The 22,076-nt window shown below is 38.2% G+C and overlaps 1 protein-coding gene across 12 annotated transcripts in view; it reads left to right on the forward strand.

Moving 5' to 3' along the window:
* CPQ (carboxypeptidase Q) overlaps nucleotides 1-22,076 on the forward strand; it is a 491,970-nt gene that overhangs the window by 6,174 nt on the left and 463,720 nt on the right. For 2 of the 12 annotated variants that reach the window (XM_073999151.1, XM_073999156.1), the window contains exon 2: nucleotides 15,579-15,694. The exons of 9 other annotated variants lie outside the window; for them this stretch is intronic. The gene's annotated coding sequence lies outside the window, so the exon portion shown is untranslated. Of the gene's footprint in view, nucleotides 1-1,253; nucleotides 1,356-15,578; nucleotides 15,695-22,076 lie in introns of all 12 variants that reach the window. One more of the 12 variants, XM_073999150.1, reaches the window with a different exon arrangement.

Genomic DNA, 22,076 nt, shown 5'->3' on the forward strand with positions numbered 1-22,076 from the left:
ATTTTGTACTGATGAAAGATAACCTCTGTAAGGAAGAAGAGGTAGTTGTGACTCTTTTTTGCATCACACATCTAACAATGCATATCTTCAAAATATGTAAAACTAATGATCCGAAGTATGAGAAAATAAGCAAAGCTACTTGTAGGACACCTTAGATCTGTTGTTTTACATGACAAATTAAATAGACAAAGTCAAATGGTAATATGCAAGATTTGAATAGTATAACTAATGAGGTTAAATAATATAATTTATGAGTGAATAGGGATATGGAACATTTAATAGTATATTTTATTAATCAAAAATAATTATATTATGTATGAATATACATGTACATGATATATATTGGAATATATATGGGGTATATGTGTGTATATATATTTCCTTTTTTGCATTAATAAGTTCTTTTTTATTTTATTGTAAATTGACAAATTATGATTGTATATATTTATGAGGTACAAAGTAATGTTGATATATGTCATAACACAACATTTCATACAATGTGGAATGATTAAATCAAGCTAATAAGCCTACCCATCACCTTAAATACTTATTTTTGTGGTGAAAATATTTGAAATTTGCTCTCTTAGCGATTTTGAAATATACAACACAGTATAATTAACTATAGTCATCATGGTGACAACGTAATCTCAAAAAACATATTCCTCTTGTTTAGTTAAAACTTTGAACCCTTTGGTATTCCCCATTTTTCCCAACCCCTCAGACTTTAGTCAGCACCATTCTACTCTACGCTTCTTAGTTCTGTTGTTTTAGATTCCACATAGAAGTGAGATCATGTGGTATTTGTCTTTCTGTGCCTATGTCTGGCTTATTTCATTTAGCATAATTTCCTGCAGCTTCATCCACGTTGTCACAAATGACAGAATTTCCTCATTTTTAAAGGCAGAATAGTATTTCATTGTGCATATATACCACCTTTTCTTTATCCATTTATCTGTTGATGGACACTTAGGTTGATTCTATAATTTGGCTATTGTGAATAGTGCTGCAGTCAACGTGGGATAGTGCTGCAGTGAACATGGGATTGCATATATCTTTTTAATATAATTATTTCAAATCTTTGGATATGTACTTAGAAGTGGGACTGCTGGATCATATGATAGTTCTATCTTTAGTTTTTTTGAGGACTCTCCATAAAGTTTTCAGTAATGGCTATACAAATTTACATTCCCATCAACAATGTGTAAGAGTTTCCTTTACTTCACGTTGTCACCAGAATTTTGTTTTTGTGGCAGGATCTGGTTCTTTTGTCCAGGCTGGAGTACAGGGGTGTGATCTCGGCTCACTGCAACCTCTGCCTCCCAAGATCAAGCCATCCTCCCTCCTCAGCCTCCTAGGTAACTGGGACTACAAGTGTGCCACTGTGCCTGGCTAATTTTTGTATATTTGAAGAGATGGGGTTTTGCCATGTTGCCCAGACTGGTCTCAAACTCCTGAGCTCAAGCAATCTATTCCCCTTGGCCTCCCAAAGTGCTGGATTACAAGAGTGAGCCACAGTGCCTAGTGCACTTGTTATTTTCTGTCTTTTTCATAGTAGCCATTCTAACTGGGGTGAGATATTATCTCATTGCAGTTTTGATTTGCTTTTCTTTGATAATTAATGATGTTGAGCATTTTTAAATATATCTGTTGGTCATTTTTATGTCTTCTTTTGAGAATTGTCTATTCAGGTTATTTGTCCATTTTTTAATTGGGTTGCTTGTTTTCTTGCTATTGAGTTGTTTGAGTTCCTTATACAGTTCATCTTTGAGCAATGCGGGGTTTAGGTGTGCTGACTCCCTCTACATTTGAAAATTCTATTATAACTTTTGATTCCCCCAAAACTTAACTACTAATAGCCAACTGTTGACTGGAAGTCTTACCAGTAACATAAACAGCCAATTAACACATATTTTATATGTTACATGTAATATATATACTATATGCTTACAATAGAGTAAGATAGAGAAAAGAAAATTTTATTGAGAAAATCATAAGGGAGAGAAAATATATTTACTATTTATTAAGTGGAAGTGAATAATCATAAAGGTCTTCATTCTTGTCATCTTTATGTTGAGTAGGCGGAGGAGGAGGAGGAAGAGAAGGGGTTGGTCTTGCTGTCTTAGGGGTGGCTGAGGTGGAAGAAGTGGAGGAGGTAGAAGGGGAGGGAGGAGAGGCAGGCCCACTTGGTGTAACTTTCTGGAAATACATCATAATTTCTGTATGGCTACTTTTCTTTTTTGGAAAATGTTGTAAAGTTTATCTTAAAATGTTTCTATACAGTATCAGTCTTTCTTCTGCTATTTGCTTTAGCTTCAGTGCCCATATCATAGAAGCGTTCATGTCATAAAAGAAGTCAAAGTGATCTTAAATAATCAGAACGGTTCTGCCAGATTGTCTGTTGTTAATTTGCTTTTTGGTACTTTTATATCCTCCTCCTCATCATAAGGCACTGGTTCAGAAGCATTCCGTCAAGTTGTCTTCTGTCAATTCCTCTGGTGTGTAGCGTCTATTAGCTCTTGAATTTCTCCAAGATTCATATCTTGATATCTTCACTCACCACCTTTTTTCCCACTGTATTCACAATCACTTTCATGATTTCCTTGATTGGCTTTGTCATAAATCTTGTGAAGTCATACACAACAGCTGGGCACAGTTTTCTCCTGCGGGAACTTATTGTTGGCTTGATGGCTCACAGCTTTTTCTATAACAGTGATGGTGTCTTCAATGGTGTAATCCTTCTAGACTTTCATGATGTTCTATCAGGGTTCTCTAACATAGCGTTGACATCCTTTCCACAGAGTACTGTGTATAATGAGCCTTCAAGGTCCTTATGATCCCCTGATGTAGAGGATAGTTAGAGATGTTGTGCTTGGGGGCAAGTAGAACACTTTGATGTCGTTGATGTTGAACTCATAGGGTTCTAGGTGGCCAGGGGCATTGTCTAATATGAAAATAATTTTAAAAGGCATTCCCTTACTGGCAAGATACTCTCTGACTTCAGGGAAAAAGCATCAGTGGAACCAATCCAGAAAAATTGTTCTTGTTTAAGCCAAAAGACTGGCAGCTGATGTTTATCTTTTCCCATCAAGACTTGGAGGTTAGCAACTTTATAGATAACAATCCTGACCATAAACCTGACTGAATTTGCACAAAACAGTAGAGTTAGCCTATCCCTTCCTACCTTAAATCTTGGTGCTCACTTCTCTTCCTTACTAGTAAATGTCCTTTGTGGCTTTTTTTTTTTTTTTCCAGAATACAGCATGTTCATCTGCATTAAAACCCTGTTTAGGCAGGCATCCTTTCTCTTCGATGATTTTTTAATGGCTTTGCAATATAGTTTGATATCAGGTAGTATGATGCCTCCAGCTTTGTTTGTTTTGTATAAGATCTTGGTGATTTTTATTTTTATTCCCTATGAATTTTAGGATTTTTTTTCTATTTCCTTTTAAAATATACTTTCTGGCCATTTTTCTCTCTCTTCATCTTCTGAAATTTCTATTATGTGAAGGTTAGTTCCCTTGATTGTGATTGTGTCACATAATTCTTGTAGGCTTTCTTCGTCTTTTTCATTCTTTTTTCTTTTTTCTCCTCTGGTGAATAATTTCAAATATTCTGTCTTTAGCTCACTGATTTTTCTGCTTAATTGAGTCTGCTGTTGAAGATTTCTATTGTATTTTTCAATTAAGTCATTGTAATCTTTATCTCTAGGGTTTTTTATTGTTTCTACTTCTTTTTCTACATTCTAATTTTGTGTATTATTTTTCAAATTTCACTTAATTTTATATCCATATATTCTTATAGTTCACTGAACTGCTTTACAAGGATTCTTCTGGATTTTTTTTCTGCCACTTTATAGATCTTCATTTTTTATTCTGTTATTGGAACTTTGTTAGCTTCTTTTGATGATTACAGATGCTCTTTGACTTACGACGGGCTTATGTCCTGTTAAACCCATAGTAATTTGAAAACTTTGTAAGAAATGTGTTTAATACCCCAATAAACCAATTGTAATGTCAAAAAATTATAAGTTGAACCACATAAGTGCTGATGCTCCTTGATTTACAATGGGGTTATATCCTGATAAGTACATTCTAAGGTTGTATAGTTGTAAGTTGAACCATCATAAATTGGGGACCGTCTATATTTGTAATCCTTGTGTTCTTTCATGGGTGTCTGCACATTTGAAGAGACAGCTTCCTTCTGAGTGCAGTGGTATAATGACAGTCCACTGCAGCCTTCACCTCCTGGGCTCATAAGATTCTCCCACCTCAGCCTCCTGAGTAGTTGGGACAACAGGTATGTGCCACCATGCCTGGCTACTTTTTGTATTTTTTGTAAATATGGGGTTTCACCATGTTGTCCAGGCTGGTCTTGAACTTGTGGGCTCAAGTGATCTACTTACCTTGGCTTCCCAAAGTGCTGGAATAACAAGCATAAGCCACTGCATCTGGCCCCAACAGTTTGTTCTTCTGGTCTTTACAGGTATTCTTTGGCAGGGATTGGCCTTTACTTCTTAGTCTAGGGTGTGATTCTTATTGGTTCAGGTGGTAATGACCCCATGCAGGAAGAGCTTGCTATAGTTGGCTGGGCTGCTGCCTTTGCTCTGAGGTCTGATGGGGCTGCTGTCTAGGCTCCCCTGCCTGGGGGAGACCACTGACTGGGCTCTGCTATAATTTCTCATTGGACAAGGTTGTAGGGTATATTTCCTGGCTGGGTGGTACTACTTTTTGGGTTCAACAGTTATGCAGGGCTGCAGGCTGGACTCTGAGTTTAGGTGGAGTTGCTGCTCAGGATGGATGGGGTCTGGAGGCTATGCGGCATAGAACTGCACCGTTGAGGATTGCCTCTTCCTGGGTAGGGCCTTGGAGTGGGCTCTGAGTCTGGATCGAGTCACTCTTTGGACTTCTGGGTCCAAACCCTGTGAACCCCTATGATCCACAGAAGTGCCCTGTGTTGGTCATCTCCACATCTCCCTCCTGGGTAAGGCATTGGGGTGGTCTCTGAGGCTAGATATGGAGGCTGTCCATCTAAAGACTCAAACCAGGCTGACCTTCTCATCATGTTTCTGTGAACAGTGTGCTTGGCTTCGCAAGTGAGCTGTACCATTGGCTGGTGTCTCTGATTTTGCACCACCACTGGGAGGAACATAGAGCCATCACCAAAATTTGCACACTGGTCCCTGTGAGCTCTGCCTCCTTTCTTTGTTTATACCTAACCCCAGGAGGTCTAGCCATGTCATTACTGCCAGTATTCCCCATGAGGTCAGACAGACAGGAGTGGACTTTCTGGGAAGTGTCTCAGAATGCTGGGGAGCCAGATGTCTAGAAACTCTGTTTTTTTACTGTATGGGCCCAGTTAAAAAGATCCTCTTGGCTGGGCACAGTGACTCAAGCCTGTAATTCCAGCACTTTGGGGGACCGAGGTGGGTGGATCATGAGGTCAGGAGATCAAGACCATCCTGGTAAACATGGTGAAACCCTGTCTCTACTAAAAATACAAAAATTAGCTGGGCATGGTGGTGTGTGCCTGTAATCCCAGCTACTCAAGAGGCTGAGGCAGGAGAATTGCTTGAACCTGGGAGGTGGAGGTTGCAGTGAGCCGAGATTGTGCCACTGCACTTCAGCTAGGGTAACAGAGAGGGACTCTGTCTCAAAAAAAAAAAAAAAAAAAAAGGAAAAAAATCGTCTCTCTGCATCACCATGCTGATTTGGGAAAGCAGGAAGGGCAATATGGTCAACGTGAGATTGTTCCTCTTCTAATGTGGTTTTTGATTCAGCGGCCTATTCTTTCAGCTGTCTCCATTTCTTTCTCAAGTTTGTAAGTTTTCACAAAAGTGTTCTTGTCTTTGGATTGTTGCTTGTTGGACTTTCTGTAGAGGGAAGTGAAGCCAAGTGAAGCCTGGGATTTCCTATTCTGCCATCTTGCTGATGTCACACCTACATATTTACAGAAAATTCACATCCTGCTTGTAACATTTATGAGAGATTGTAAAAAACAAAACAACAATGACAACAACAACAAAAAACCCAAAAGCCTTAAATGAAGACTTTAGTGAATTCCAGAGTCTTTCTTACTCTTACTGGCCTTGTGCCTTAGACCTCTGGTTTAGCCCCTGTTTCCAGCTAGCTTTTAACAGGTTGTGATGATGAAAAGAAAATATACCTCTCTCCTTTCATAATACTGTGAAGTAGCGCATATAATTCATCTTCCATGTTTATATACATATATCTCTTTTGTGCCAGAGCATAATTTTGAGATTCTTTTTTCATTATCAAAATCAAATGGATCTATGCTAATCATAACTTATCTGAGCCTGTATTTGTCACATTTGAGTATTTTAAATCATTAATTCCATTTGTATTGTATACCAACATTTACCATCTAAAACACCTGGCTATTCTTTTGTAGGGTTTTTCTTTTCATTAGCTTTTTTGAGCTAAAGCTTAAAGAAAATCAGGGACCAAAGAAAGGCTAGAAAGTGACTGGAGGTATCATAAACATCAATTAAGTTCTTTGAGAAGCAGAAGGTACATCATGGAAGTCAGCATTATTCTGAATTCATTTCATTGCCTACTCAGTCCAAATTTTAGTGTTTACAACTTAAACTAATAACTCACTGGCACCTTGCATTTCCTGTGGCTTAATGGTTAAGAACATGGGCTTTGAAGTCATTGTCCTGAGTTCAAATCTGAGGTCTACCACCATCACCTATGTGACTTTGGGCCAAACACATATACTCTTTATACCTCCATTTCTTCATCCATAAAATTGAGATACAAATTATAACTGTCTGCAGTGGGCAGAATACTGTCTTCCCTACCACCACCTATGGTGTCCATATCTTAATCCCTGAAACCTGTGCATGTTAGGTTACATTGCAAAGGGAAATTAAGGTTGCAGATGGAATTAACATTATTAATCATCTGGCCTTAAAATAGGAAATTGTGCTGGATTATCCTGGTGGGCCCAATGTAATCACAAGGGTCTTTAAAAGTGGAAGCGTGAAGCAGAAGAGGAAGTCAGAGAGTTCGGAAGATGTGATTGTGGAAGAATGTTCAAAGAGAGACAGTGCCACTGGCTTTGAAGATGGAGGAAGGGGGCCATGAGCCAAGGAATGTGGGTGGCCACTAGAAACTGAGGAAAGCAAGGGAATAGATTCTTTCCTAGAGCTTCCAGAAAGGGATGCAGCCCTGCCAATACCTTGCTTTTACATGATGCATACAGTGTCAGACTTCCGACCTACAAAACTGCAAAATAATAAATTTGTATTCTGATACCAAAGTTGTGGTATTTTGTTATAGCAGAAATAGAAAACAAATGCACTGCCATATGGGTTTGTTGTAAGGGTTAGGAAATGGAAACCTTTAGGACAGACCTGCCACATGGTAAATGCTCAGTTAGTATTAGCCACTATTACTATCCATTGGTACTTCAGTTTCCCTTCTGTCTTTGTTCTTTTGTGGTAGTTGTCTTGTAATTACCCAAATTTGTGGGTATCTTCCCTACCAAGACTATGGCCCTAGGTGTTTTTCACTCTCATTTTAGTCTATACTCAGCCTCCAGTAATTTGTCAAAATTCCCATTTCAGAGTTCCTACCATTTTATGGTTCCAGCAGCTTCTGTTCCAGGTAAGTAGATCTTGGCTGTGACTCTCTGGATTTGCCTGTCTCTCCAGATTTTAGGGTGGTAGTTTGCCCTGCAAGTTCAGTTCTGTTGGGGGAGGGGGTCCAAGGAAAGTCACTGGTTTTTACTCTGTTTTGTTTCATTATTATAAGGACATGAGTGCTGACTTCCAAGTTCTTTACATGTTGGTACTGAAATTGGAAGTGTGGGCAGTGCTCTTTACCCTATGGCTTTAATAATCTTTCTATACACATAAGATCTTCATCTCTACACGTGACTTCTTTCTGATTTCCATTATCTGGTTTCCACTTCATTGATTTCATTTCCAAACATGCTTTTTCTGTATTTTCTATTTAGGTTAGTGGCTTCTCAATCTAAGGGATAGTAGGTAATTTGATGTGTATGAAATACAGGGTACAAAACAGGCTCATAATCAGGGAGATTACCCTTAATTCTCCAACTTTCCTGAATCCTTTTCTTCAGAATTAATAAGTCACCAAGGGCTGTTGTGTCTACCTATGCATTTCGCCCACATCCTTGCTGTCATTGCGCTAGTCCTAACCCTTGACTCGGCCAAGCAGAATATTTTAAACCACTTTATCATCTATACTGCCTCAGAGTTGGATCATAGGTTGGATCATGTTACTACTGTATTTGCTAGTGCTACCATAACAAAGTCCTGCAGACTGGGTAGGTGAAACAACAGAAATGAATTTTCTCATGGTTGTAGAGGCTGGAAGTCCAAGATCAAAGTGTCTGCATGTTTGGTTTCTTCTGAGGCCTCTCTTTTTGGCTTGCATGTGGCCATCTTTTCTCGAGGTATTTACATAGTCTTCTCTCTGTGCATGCACACCCCTGGTATCTCTCTGTGTATTCCAGTTTCCTCTTCTTATATGGACACCAGTCAGATTGTTTTAGGGCCCACCCTGATGGTCTCATTACCTTAACACCTCTTTCAAAGCCCCATTTTCAAATAGTCACATTCTAAAGTCCTGGGAGTTAGGGCTTTAACGTATGAATTTTGGGGAACACAATTTAGCCCATAACACCGACTGTATCCCTCTATGTATTCTGTACTTGTGAATGTATAATGAATCACCTACAAAGATTTAGAAAATACTGATTTTGGGGTCTCACCCAACTTCTTGTAGGTTCTGAATCAGTAGGTCTGAAATGGGGCTGAAAATACATTTGGGGTGTGTGTGTGGGGTGTGTGTGTGTGTGTGTGTATGTTTACATTTCTCCCTAGTGCTTTCCCAGGTTTCCTAGACTCTTTAACATTATTGGTGAACATACTATAAATGTTCATACCTTTGCTCATATTTGTTTTTTAACTGGAAATTCTCTTCCTACCATACATCTATGAAAATTAATTTAGCCTTCTAGGCTAAGCTGGAATATCATCTTTTCTGTTATCTTTTTCTCATTCTCTCCAGAGATAATCCTGCAATACTTTATTGTGATTTTATTTTAGTTTATATAAGTACTGAAGAATTTATTTTGTTTTATATTATAGTCATTTGCCTTCTTCTTTCACTAGCTTTCTGAGACCAAAGAGGACATATTCTTTATTTCTGTATATATGAAACTATGGAAGTTGTTCTGAACATAGTAGATAATTAATCCATCTTTGCAGTGTGAAAAATGAACTAGTTAATAAATGCTAATATTTTTAGTGTGACTTTTTGTACAATGGAGACCATTGGGCAAAAAATGAACATATCAAATGCAAAACAAGTGGCAGCCTTTTTTTAAAGAAAAATACTTTACTTTTTTCGAAAAGCAGTTTTAGATTTATAGCAAAATTGAGAGGAAGGTATATAAATATCCCATGTATTACCTTCCCCTCACATGTACATTCCCCACCAGAGTGGTACATTCGTTGCAATTGATTAACCCATACAGACATACCATAATCTCCCAAAGCCCATGGTTTATATTAGCGTTCACTCTTAGTGGTGTGCTTTCTATGGGTTTGGATTGCCCTAAAAATCTGCTGTACCCTACTTGTTCATCCCTCCCTTCCCCTCACTTTTGGCAACTACTGATCTTTTCACTGTGTTCATATTTTGCCCTTTCCAAGATGTCATATAGTTGGAATCATACAGTATGTAGTCTTTTCAGATTCGCTTCTTTCACTGAGTAATATACATTTACATCTCCTCCCTGTCTCTTTATGACTTGATAGCACATTTCTTTTTTTTAGCTCTGAATAATATTCCATTGTCTGGATGTACTACAGTTTATTTATCCATTCACCTACTAAAGGTCATCTTGGTTGCTTCCAAATTTTGGCAATTATGAATAAAGCTGCTCTTTACATCAATGTGCAGGTATTTGTGTTGACATGTTTTCAACTCTTTTGGGAAAATATTAAAGAACACCATTGCTGGATTGTATGTTAAGAGTATGTTTAGTTTTTTAAGAAACTGTTAAACTATTTTCCAGAGTGGGTCCACCATTTTACATTCTCACCAGCAATGAGTGAGCATTCCTGTTGCTCCACATCCTCACCAGCATTTGGTGTTGTCAATGTTATGGTTTTTGGCCATTCTACTAGGTCTGTAGTGGTATCTTGTTTTCTTTTCCATTTCCCTGTTTACATATGATGTGAAGTATTTTTTCACATATTTATTTTCCACTTTGTATCTTCTTTGGTGAGGTGTCTGTTAAGGTTTTTGGGTCATTTTTTAATTGGGTTGTTTGCTTTCTTGTTGCTGAGTTTTTAAGAGTTCTTTGTATATTTTGGATAATAGTCCTCATTAAATGATATATCTTTTGCAAGAGTGGCAGAATTTTTGTTCAGTATTCTTTTCTTGAATTAAATATCCTTAACATTACACATAAACGGTATTTTTAATGTGTATTTTCAATTTGGAACTTTTAATATTTAAAAATTTCTCTTGATGAAGATATGTGATAATAGGAGGGGGGCAAAGTGAAGGCATTATAACAACTTTTGGTAATTGCATCTTCTTCTACATTGCATTTTTCAGGGCAGAGTATTAATGGTCCAGTTCTTGAAGATAAATGGATTCCTCAATGTTTATTTGTAGTATATCCTTGTTTATCTTCCTAATGAAGAACTGCATCCTTAAAGCTGGCATAATTAGGTGGACTTGTCTATTAGCTGAGCTACTAAGCTTTATTTTCCTGGGTCAATGAATAACAGAAACAATCCGCAAAATAATTAAATCAGTTAAGACCCAATTTTGGGGTAAGGAGCTGGGGTCTGGCATTTCCTTTTTGTTAGTTTTTCAAAAAATATTAAAACTTCAATGCTTGGCCAGGTGTGGTGGCTCATGCCTATAATCCCAGCACTTTGAGAGGCAGGCAGATCGCTTGAGCCTGGGAGTTCAACACTAACCTGGGCAACATGGCAAAACCTCGACTGTACAAAAAATACAAGAATTAGTTGGGTGTGGTGTGGCACTCCTGTAGTCCCAGCTACTTGAGAGGCTGAGGTGGTAGGATCACCTGAGCCCTGTAAGGGTGAGGTGAGGCTGCAGTGAGCCAAGATTGCACCAGCACTCCAGCCTGGGCTACAGAGCAAAGCCCTGTCTCAAACAAAACAAAATCTCAATGTTAAACTTTCTAGAGAATGGATTATCACCTTTCAAGTCATTTTTCCAAACCCATTTCTGAACCAGGACAGGCAATAACAGAGATTGGCAGGGGAAGGACTGATGTCTACTCACAAGGGAAAAAGGACTCTGCGTTGAAAACACAGATGAGCCTTTGGATGTGGAAATTTACAAGGCTCAGAGAGCCCTGAAACATCTTTAGAAGTGGAGCCCAGCAGAATAATGGGAGGCTGTGTGCTGGCTTGGCAATGGAGCCTGTCTGGCACAAACTACACTGTAAACAACTCCTCAAACATTTGCATCTGCATACATGACATTAGATTCTCCAAATGTCCAATTAAACACTTGTCAATGGAAGAAATGTTTGTTTCCTCAGCTGACCTGTTGTCAGCCTTGGCCCTCCTGATGCGGAAACAGTTTCAGCTGATAGTGTTGTATGCTCTTCCTTTCTGGGCCTAATCTTGTCCCTCTTGAGAACTGTGGAGACTGTGCCAAGCTGTGGACCATGGGATTAGATTAGGTAACTAAAGAAAATACACAGGCTCTGAGCATTTTTGAAACTTAAGAAAATCTTTAGTTTCTTTTGCACAGTTGTAAACCATTTGTGCTTAAAAAATTATAAAAGTGATTGCAGTTGAGATAAAGAGAAAAGAGCAGTGCTGATATGTGTTTATATACTTCTAAGGGCTGACTTCATTTTTCAACATCTTAACAAATTTATATTGAACAAATATTAATTGTGTGTGGGGGGGTATGGTGTGTGTGTGTGTCTCTGTGTGTGTGTGTCTCACCATCTCTGTTGACAGAAATGCTCAATTATAAGTCTCTGTGACTGGAAAAGCAGTGAAGGACTCGGATACACGCTGTAGAAACATAAAGGAAGCGAGGAAGGCAATATTGGAGAAGAATCAAAAGAGTTTAAATTATTCTTTGGAAAGTTGGAGTTTATAAATTAAAAAAAACTGTATGACCTTGAGCAAATTTCTATTTTTACTAGTGTCAGTTTCCTAATCCATAAAATAGGGAATATAATGTCAAGAACATCGAAAGTTATTGTTAAAATTAAATGAAATGATCTGTGTAAAATACAGGAACACTTGCCACATTGTAAATGCTCAAGAAATGGTAGCTAATAATGAAATATGAAATAATACTTGTTTGGTCCAAAGTTGTTAAGCATTCCTATCTGGTAAAGAGAAGGAGCAAAGGAACAAGAGAAAAATTAGATAATTGGTACAGTACAAACAGAGAATTTGGCTTTGGAAAGGAGGATGGGCAATTTTTTCACTGGGACGGGAGCTCAGAATGACTGTACAGGTAAAGGGATAGAAGAACTTTAAGGTGAGGATGAAGAAAGACAAAGCATGTCATGGTCATACTATTGTTTCTTCAGTTATGTAGAAGAGGAGAGCTTTTTCTGAGCATGAGGGGGTGTAGGAGTGAAATTTGAGGCTTAAAGAGAATGGAAAAATTTCATAACAGCTGCTGTGGAGAATTTGATAGGTGTCAACTGAAGATAAATATAAGGGTTGTGCAGCAATGCAGAGGATATGACTGAGGTCAGACAGCCTTAGTTTATAGTGGCATGATTTTGGGAATGTAGATGACGGCATTATATACCCTGGAGCCAACACAGAGAAAATTCAAAATTAGCTTTGAGGAATAAGAAAGGAGGTGAGGAGTAAGGGTAAAGGCATCCTAAGGTGCTAATGAAAATGCTGTTGAAATCATTAACCACCAAGTAAGGTTGTGAGCCAAGATTAATCTGAAGTGGTCATTTGTGTGGATAGAAGTACAAACAGACTGGAGATGGGGAGGCCCTTCACTGGACAGGCAGCATGAATCTAGCTGCCGCTGTACCACACACATGCTGAATGATGATGATATAGGAATGAAGGAAACACAATTCACTTGGGCAGCTCAACAGCATTATTTAAGCTCTCAGTATATACTGGCTAGATCATCCATATGACAGCAATGCTTCCCTTGAAAATCTTTCAGTCTAGTGATATGCTCTGGATTATTTAAACTCAGACCGTGGGGTACTTTGAAGGAGGTAAGCAGAGGGTCCTAGGAAACCATAGAAGAGGACATTCAACATGACCTGTGAGAAGAAAGGGCAGGTCAGGAAAAGTATCCTGGAAAATATCTTGCTTGAGCTGAATCAAGATTATTGTAGGAGAGCTGAGGTAAAGAATGGCAGAAAAGGGAGAGGCAAAAGCAAGGGAGAAAAAGCAAGGAAAAAGCAGAGCAAGGGAGTAGTTTGGCTAGGGCAGATAAAAGATTTCAGAGAAGAGATAATTGAGATGAGCTACATATGATGCTATTGCCAAGTGAGAGAAATAAGGAAGACATGAATGGAAGTGATAAATATTGTATTGGTAGGAACAGAAGAAAGAGATGTCAGGAGAATAGAATGATGAGATTTAATGACTGATTGAATACGTGTGGAATGAATAGGTGATTTTACACTCTCGAGCCTGAATTGTAGGAACAATTATGGTTTCATTAACAGAAAGAGGGAAATCCTGAGTTAGGGAAGATTTAGGGGAAGGTGATGAATTTGGAGATGTTGAATCAGAACATATAGTTTCAAGTGAAAGTAATGCAACTAAGATGGGACTAAACCAAATGAGAGAATTTGTAACGTTCATAATTAGTAAGTTCATAGGTGCATCTGGATTTAGGCATGCCTGGTTCTCCAGGGTTCAAATATGATATGGGCTCATCTCTTTCCCTATGATCTCTATCTCTTGGATTAGCTTGTCTTGCTTATTTTCATTCCAAAGACAGGCTCTCAGTATATGGTAGGCAAATGGGTACCTCCAGGTTCGCATTTCAGCAATCCCAGTGGAAATAACTTTTATTTCCAACATCTATATATTTTAAATGTAGATTTTATTTTTATTCAGGTATAGTGAGGCCAGGAGATCAGGAGAAAATTGCCAGTGAATATATATTTGTTACTCATACCTCCTATGATATGGGAGCACACAATGCCATGCAGACCACACAGGGAAGCACCAGGGTCAGTTAGGAAGCAGAAGGAGTGAGTAAAAGAGCCTTTATTTTGGGGTTTGTGGAAAGGAATGGATGAGTCCAGGCAAGCAGGCTCAGGTTTGGCTAGTTTGAATGATTTTCGTGGGCTCTGGGGTGTAGAGTTCTTTAGCAGGACGTCTGGTATCTAGCCCTGTGGTTATAAAGGCAGGAGAATATTGACTTAGTGTGTGAAGATTTGATAAGGGAGGTCATGGTGGTGGGATGGGCTTTGGATTGGCTAGTTTCTGTATGAAAGGCACAGTTACAGGGGTGTTATTTGCTATCACTAGAAATTAGCTAATGCTGTGAGGGACAGTCCCTCCTGGTCCATTAAGTCCCTGGATGCCAGAACATTAAGAATACAGAAAATAAGAGAATATAGTTAATACACTGTATACCAATGTCAGGAAAGATTCTGATTTGCCTTACTTGAGTCATCCCAGCTCTGTAGTTTAGGTGCAGAGTACAGGGTGAGGAATGGTATTGTGATTGACAGTCAACCTAGACCAGAGTGTGGGGATCAGAGAGGACTATCCTAAAGAAAATAAAGCCAGAACATGGGAAAGTATGCTGGTAAATCAAAAACTATATCTACTTATATATCACAAGGTGGCTAGAGCCATCTTGGGTGAGATGACCAGGTGGCCTTTCAAATATGGCTTTTGTTCTCTAGACTTTGAAGAGGCTAAAGGTTTTTATTTTTGTTTTAGCAGCTCTCATTGTACACCATGTGTTAGGAAGCAGAAGGAGTGAGTAAAAGAGCCTCCCGGGCGTGATGCTCCTCTTCTGTCCTGCTTTTCTAAAGCCTATATAGTTCCTGAACTCAGTGTTAAAAAGCAAACTGGAGTTTTAGGCATCATTTAGGTTTTCTGATTCCCTTGATGAGGTATCAGTGTTTTCCTCAATGCCTACGTCAGAAACTTTAGCTTTGACTGCCCTCCTTTCTCTTCTATCAAATCATCTATCTTCTTCTGAAATACCTCCCAGATTTACTTCTTCCTTACTGCTGCCTTTCTAGTCTCTCTTTTTTGATCTAGCTTTCTAAATATTGCCAGAGTTATCTCACTGGGGAAACATCACCCCCACTTCTCCTAAAAAAAAATCTACCCCCGCCATTTGAACATTACAGAGAGTAAATGGTGTGTGCGTATTACATGGGTGAGTGCCGGAAGACCTAGATTAAAGTCACTTCACGTTCGTCCTCTGCATTTTATTAAAGATATTTGGTGGCTTACATGAGAAAATGCATGTTTAAAACTTCTTATAAATTGTAATGTAGTTCAGATGATGGTGATTTTTTGATTTCTCTAATTTTGAAACTCTAATTTTCAGTCTCACACTGTCACCCGGGCTGAAGTGCAGTGGCACGATCTCGGCTCACTGCAACCTCCGCCTCCCGGGTTCAAGTGATGCTCCTGCCTCAGCCTCCCATGTAGCTGGGATTACAGGTGTGTGCCACCACGTCCGGCTAATTTTTTTGTGTTTTTAGTAGAGACAGGGTTTCACTATGTTGGCCAGGCTGATCTCAAACTCCTGACCTTGTGATCTTCCCACCTCGGCTTCCCAAAGTGCTGGGATTACAGGCATGAGCCACCACACCTGGCCTTATCTCCTTTGTCTAAATGAACCTCTCTGTCCCCACACTTAGGCCATGTTTCTTTCTATCTTTGTATCTTTCTATATTGTTCCCAACCCCCAAATCCCCTTCTTTTTGCTCTCCTCTCTGCCAACTAAATATTAGCTATCCTTCAAAGTGTGTCTGAAGTCCTGTCTTTTATATGAAGTCTTTTCTAATTATCCAGATCACCTATGTTCTCTATTTTTCTTACACTTCAATTTCACTAATGATTATTTACCTTTAATTATTATGTATCTTTTATTCTCCACAGTATGTTTGATGCTTCTGAGGGCAGGGATCCTGACTTTTACTTCTTTTGTAGCATGGACAGTTCTGGGTATAAATAAAAAAATAGTTGCTGATGATTAATTATTAATTGGGGAAAAGTACTAATTTGCAATAATCACACTTTGGATATAGTTTGTGAGCTTCCCTTTTCCTCATGGGAAGAAATAAGTTTGGATTGATTGGACTGACAGATGTTAAAACAATTTAGTTCAGTTAGACAAATCCTTATTGAGTTCTAGAACATATGGGTAACTGCTGAATAAATATTCATTTGTTCATTTATTCAGTCAACAAATATTTATTGGATATCCATTGTTTGCCCCACACTGTGCAAGTTACCATAATATACGTCTGCAATCAGACATTTAGATATTGAGAATCTAAACATGAATCTGACATGGCTCTCATCTTCAATTTGCTTTATTACATGACCAAGGATGAGATCATTGGGTATTATAAAGCATTACAGAAAAGTAAATGATATGCTTGTGGACATTTGAAGAAGGCAGTAATTTATTCTGACTTGGGTAGCTCAGAAAAGGATTCACAGAGGAGACCATATTCAGGAAAAAATGAAACATGTAGAAAGGAAATATTAACACTCATGTTTGCTTTGTGAAAATTTTGCATTTTACATAGTGTGTTGTTAAAAATTAACATGTTGGAGAGTTTCCATTTCTAGGAAGATGGAGTAAATGTAGTTTTTCCTGTTTGTCTTCTAAGTACAACTAAAAACCCTTGACAGTATATATATGAAACAAATGTAAGAAAACTCTGAAAGGTGGAAAGAATAAGGCAAACCAGCTAGAGACCTCGGGACCTGAGGAATGACACATTACTGAGTTCTCTGGGTTTTTCTTTTTGCTTTGTATATCTCAGACTTAGAGCTGAACAAGTGCGCAACTTGGAGATGCCAATGGTGCAGACAAAAAAAAAAAAAAAAACAAAACTCCAACAAAAGCCTGTTTTCTCTAACAAAGGACCCATAAAGGGATAATCTAGCAAGACAAAACTTTTAGAAAGTAACCACTCTCTTCCAAACAAACACAGAAAAAATTGTGGCCCCACCCTTATGTATTCAGCAAAGACTGAGTGAGTATCTTAGATGTCTACTCTTATAAGGCTGTGATGAGGTATTTGAACATCCCTGCCAGGGTAGGGTCAGAGAAGACCAAGTAGAGGTCTTTCCTTCCCATCAGCCGGTGATGAGCCTCCTGCCACCCCCACCACATCCCCACTTGTGGTGTCATTAGAGACCATGCGGGGATCTTGGACTTGTGGCCTAATTGACAAAAATGCACCTCTCCTTTGCCCTGCTGGCATGATGTCAGAGGAGATCTAGTGGACTTTTACTATTTTCCAGAAGTAATGAGGCCATCTTACCACAGCATCAGTGGATACCACATGGAGGATCTACGACTCTCACTCTCACTCAGAATGTATGAGGAGACTCTCCCCCTCCTTGAGTGTCAATGAAGGCCAACTAGAGAACCTGGACTTGTCCCTCTATCTGGTATTGATGAGGCGGTGACACCTCCCACCCTCCATTGCCCCTGCAGTAGCGTCAGAGAAAGCCAACTAAAATGGATGTGGAGTCTCATAACATAATATAAATGTCCGGGTTTCAATTGAAAATTACTTGTCATAAGAAGAACTAGAAAATCTCAAACTCAATGAAAAAAACAAGTAATAGATGCCAACACCACGATCACAGAGATTTTAGAATTATCTGAAACAGATTTTAAAGCAGCCAGATAAAAATGCTTTAACAAGCAATTACAAGCATGCTTGAAACAACTGATAATGTAGAAAGCCCCAGAAAAGAAATAGAAGGTCTCAGCAAAGAAATAGAAGATGCAAAGAAGAATCAAATGCAAATTTTATAACTGAAAAATACTATAAGCAAAATAAACATCTCAGTGAATGGGCTCAACAGCAGAATGAAGGAAGAGATGAAAAGAATAAGTGGACTGGATGATAGAGCAATAGAAATAGCTCCATTTGAAACACAGAAAAAATACACTGAAAAATAAAATGATCAGACCCTTGGGGAGCTGTGGTACTATGAGTTGATTATCCCTCATCTGAAAATCTGAACTCTGAAATGCTTCCACGTTCGAAACTTTTAGGAAATGCTCATTGGAGCATTTCAGACTTTGGATTTTCAGGTTAGAGATACTGAACCAGTAAGTATAATGAAAATATTCCCAAATCAGAAACAGTCCAAAACCTGAAATATTTCTGGTCCCAAACATTTTTGGATAAGGGATACTCAACCTTCATAAGAAAATATCTAACATTCATGTCATCATTGTCACAAAAGGGAAGCAAAAAGAGATCATGGTTGAAAAAAGCACACAAAGAAATAGTAGCTGAAAACATTCCAAATTTGGTAAGACATAAACCTGTAGATTCATGAAGCTGAGTGAACCTCCAATAGGATGAACCCAAAGAGGTTCCCACCAACAGGCATTATAATTAAACTTCTTAAAACTAAAGACAAAGAACAAAATCTTGAACTCAGCCAGAGAAAATGAACACCTTACCTGGAAGGAAAAACCAATTTGAATGAAAGTGTATTTCTCATCAGAAATTATGAAGTCCAGAAAGGAATGGCACAATATGTGTGTGTGTGTGTGCGCGTGTGCACATGCGCGTATATATATATATATATATAAATTTTTTTTTGAGACGTATAGTATAACTCTGTTGCCCAGGCTGGAGTGCAGTGGCGTGATCTTGGCTCACTGCAAGCTCTGAGGAATGGCACAATATTTTTTAGGTGCTGAAAGAAAATAGCTGTCAGCCCAGAACCTTGTATCCAGAAAACATATTCTGCAGGAAAGAAGGAGAAATCAAGACATTCTCAGATAAAAGAAAACATGCTCAAGCAGACCTACCCTAAAAGAATGGCTAAAATAAGTTCTCTAAAGAGAAATGAAATGATAAAAAAAGGAACTATGGCTGGGCACGGTGACTCACGTCTGTAATCCCAGCACTTTGGGAGGCCGAGGTGGGTGGATCACCTGAGGTCGGGAGTTTGAGACCAGCCTGACCAACATGGAGAAACCCCATCTCTGCTAAAAATACAAAAGTTAGCCGGGCATGGTAGTGCATGCCTGTAGTCCCAGCTACTTGGGAGGCTGAGGCAGGAGAATTGCTTGAACCCAGGAGGCAGAGATTGTGGTGAGTTGAGATTATGCCATTGCACTCCAGCCTGGGCAACAAGAGCAAAACTCTGTCAAAACAAACAAACAAAAAAACTATGGAACAAACATTAGGAAGGAAAGAAAGAACATGGCAAACAAATATATTGGTAAATACATTGGCTTTTCTTTCCTCTTGAGTTTTCTTAATTATGTTTGACAGGTAAGGTGAAAATAATTACACTTTTGTATTAGTTTGTTCTCATACTGCTATGAAGAATTACCAGAGACTGGGTAATTTATGAAGAAAAGAGGTTTAATTGACTCTGTTTCACGGGCTATACAGAAGCAAGACTGGGAGGCTGCAGGAAACTTACAATCATGGTGGAAGGTGAAGAAGAAGCAAGCACATCTTCATCATGGCAGAGCGGGAGAGAGAGAGTGAAGAAGGAAGTGCCACACACATTTAAACCATCAGATCTTGTGAGAACTAACTTAATGTCACGAGAATAGCAAGGGAGAAATCCACCCCCATGATCCAGTCACCTCCCACTAGGCCCCTCCACTGACACTTAGAGATTACAATTCGACAAGAGATTTGGGTGGGGACACAGAGCCAAACCATATCAACTGTCTAATGTGATTATAAATGTATATAGAGAAAATTATATTGTAAATGTAGAAGGGCAATGGGATGTAATAGGAGGTAAGGTCTCTATATTTCAAATATAGTAAAATGGTAAAATGATGACATTAGTAGACTTTGCTGTTATGTATGTATGTCTAGTAGACTGTGATGTTATGTATGTTACATTTGTATAATACTTAGTGACCACTAAAAAAGCCATGCACAGAGATATATCTAAAAACTCTGTAGATAAAGCAAATTTCTAAAAGATGCTCAAGTAACCCACAGAAAGATAGGATGAAAAAAACCTAGAGAAACAAAAAACAGAGAAGAAAAATAGAAAATAAGAAATAAAATGGTGGACAAGTTCTAATATATCAACAATTACATTAAGTGTTAATGGTGTAAATGTAACAATTTAAAACAGATTGCCAGAATTGATTGAAAAACATGATCCAACTCTATGCTATGTACAAGAAACTTACTTCATATATAAACATATAGGCAATTTGGAAAGGAGAGAAAAACATATGTAGTTGATTCTTGTTAATCATGGTAGTTCTGTATAACTGCTGTGAATGCTGAATTAGCAAATACTAAACTGCTGTTCCTAGGGGAGATACAGAGCTAGATTCCTGCAAGCCTCTGGCCACATTTTTCTCCACTGGCCAATGAATAATTTTATTTTGTGTGTTCTGTTTAGACACCTTACTGAGTATATATTATTGATTCATTAACTTTGAACATTGCCAAGAACACTAGAACTCATATCTGAACGCTTATCGCACACACATGATTTCTCTGTAAGGTACATCACAGCTTTCATTTGCTTAGGAACAATAGGCCTTTAGTACTATGCTTGAGGCCATTTTAAACAGTAAAATCGCCAACAAAAAGTACAAACATATCAAAACTGTGGCACTAAATAAACTGTGAGAACCGTTGTTTACAGCCTGAGAGCTAAAACAAGAAGGCAAAATATTTACTTGTTTGACCTTGGCTAGGAACATGTATATGGAGTGACTCAATTTTTTTATTTTTTATTTTTTTAGCTGCACTGTCCTTGTGCACAAATGACTGCAAAAGCAATGCAAGTATGATTTTGGGGTTACAAATACATTTTAGTGAGTAGGCAAATTAGCAAATATGGAATCCACAGATAATGAGGATAGATGGTGTCATGCAAAGATCAATCAAAGGAAAGCAGATATATTAATATCAGATAAAGTAGACTTCAGATGAAAGAAAATTACCAGAGACAGTAGACATTATCTAATGATAAAAGCCTTCCACTAATGTTTATAATAGCTGTATTTGTTATAGCCAAAATGGAAAGAATCCAGTTGTCCTTAAATTGATGAATGGTTAAACAAACTGTGATATATCCATACTATGGAATACTACTCAGCAGTAAAGAGGAAAAGACTATTTATATAGGCAATGACCTGGAAGAATCTTTAGGAAATTCTGCTGAGAAAAAAATCATAACGGTTATATACACGTTTCTATTTATATAACATTCTTTAAATGATGGAATTATAGAAATGAATAACAAATTAGTGGTTGCCAGGATTTAAGGAGTTTGGGTGGGGGTGGGAGTAGAGGGATGCGTGTGAAAGAACAGCAGAATGGATCCTTGTGGTGATAGACATGCTCTATGTCTTGACTGTCTCAATGGCAGTATCCTGCTTCTGATAAAGTACTGTAGTTTTGTAGGATGCTGCATTGGGGAAACTGGGGAAAGGTTACATAGAATCTCTCTGTATTCTTTCTTATAACTCAATGTGAATCTACAATGATCCCAACATAAAAACTGTAATTTAAAAAACTTAGGGTATTTTACTGTAGCTCCTTTCCTTGTACTTGATAATCTTACATCTTTTTGTCAACCAGTGATACACTGGTCTACAAATACTTATTTTGAATTCCTGCTTTGTTCTCAGCATTGTGGCTGGAACTATTAGGAATACAATTACAGAAGCTTAAGATTTAGAGTACTTATAAAAAAGTGTGCGTGTGTGTAAAGCATATGCAAGTATGTCTGAGAGAGTAAACATAATTCTCATCTTTCAAAATTTTAGTGTTCCACTGTAAATTGTAAAAGCTATAGTGTAAAGTAGCCTTTGTAATCCTATTCAGCTCTTAACTTG

Source organism: Macaca fascicularis, chromosome 8, assembly GCF_037993035.2.
Source record: "Macaca fascicularis isolate 582-1 chromosome 8, T2T-MFA8v1.1".
NCBI lineage: Eukaryota > Metazoa > Chordata > Mammalia > Primates > Cercopithecidae > Macaca > Macaca fascicularis.